The following is a 1,207-nucleotide window of genomic DNA, read 5'->3' as shown; positions in this document are numbered from 1 at the left end:
CCGGCTCCTCATCACCTTACTCCCCCAGGAAAAGTTTGGAGGCTGCCCTCCTGCCCTGCCCGGCTGGCACGAAGCCTCTCGGAGTCGGTTAACTGAGCAAGGCAGCTCCCCGGCTCTGAACCGCACGAAGCCCCCCGGGCGCCTCTCTGTAAGGGGGGTGACATGCGGCAGGTCTCCCCAAAAAGGGCTCGTTAGCTCAGCAATGCGGGGCCGAGGTCTGCTTCTCGGATTCCTAGAAACACAATCATTTGTCCATTATTCTCTAAACGACACCCTGCCCCGGGAGAGACGGATTAGACGGGACCGAGGGCAGTCGGGTTGGAACGAGGGGAACGCAGTTTAACACACACGACGTCGGGGCTGGTGGCAGCGTGAAACGCGTTTTCAAGCTGCTGCTAGGTTTCAGGGAGCCCTGCCCGATGGGGACTGTCCCTCCGAGAGGGCTCTAACGCGCCCGCGGAGCCCGCCTGGCATGAGCGGGAGCAGCCCGCGCTGCACAGGCGGCCGCCGCGGCGCTCCCCCCCGCACCCCAGCTATTTTTGCCGAATTAAGAAGGTGACATTATTCTTTTCTTCAAGTACTTCTGTTAATATTGAAAAACGTGCGCTTGCATTTCAAGCGGGCGCGCTCAGCCTCAGCAGCCATTTCAATATTAATGAAATTGTTTAATCGCCTAAATTCATCGTGTTTAAGTTACGTTTTGGTGAGTTATTGACCGACTCCGAAAATATTGTTAATGGAGTGGATGTGTATTGGTCACAAAGGCTCTTCTTCCCAGGGCTTGCCGCTCCCGACACAACCTCTTACTCTGGTTGTAGGGTGACAGGATGCACGGCAGCCTCGGGAATACACATCACACGAACTCCCCCCCTGTGCCAGGGCAAGCCTGGGACCTTCCAGGCCTGATCCTCCCCCCAGGACACACGGAGGTGGGGCTGCTCGCCCGGGCTGCGGTTCCGGGATCGGGCCTGGGTTCCCGGGGAGGAGGCAGCACGGCGGAGGAGGGCGAGCCGCAGCTCGGGCGCTGCACACCCCGTACGCTCCTACACAAGTGCGCTCCGAGAAGCACACAGGCACGCCAGCAGCCTGAGACGCACCACGGCAATGCCGCAGAAGGCGTCAGGTTGACGATATTTAGCACGGTAACCGCTGACACGGACCGGTTACCCCACAGCAGCTCCGCGGGACGCGCCCCGTCCCGAGGCCG

The sequence above is a fragment of the Egretta garzetta genome, unplaced genomic scaffold (assembly GCF_000687185.1).
Source record: "Egretta garzetta isolate BGI_Z169 unplaced genomic scaffold, ASM68718v1 scaffold287, whole genome shotgun sequence".
NCBI classification, from domain to species: domain Eukaryota; kingdom Metazoa; phylum Chordata; class Aves; order Pelecaniformes; family Ardeidae; genus Egretta; species Egretta garzetta.
This window is presented reverse-complemented; position numbering follows the sequence as displayed.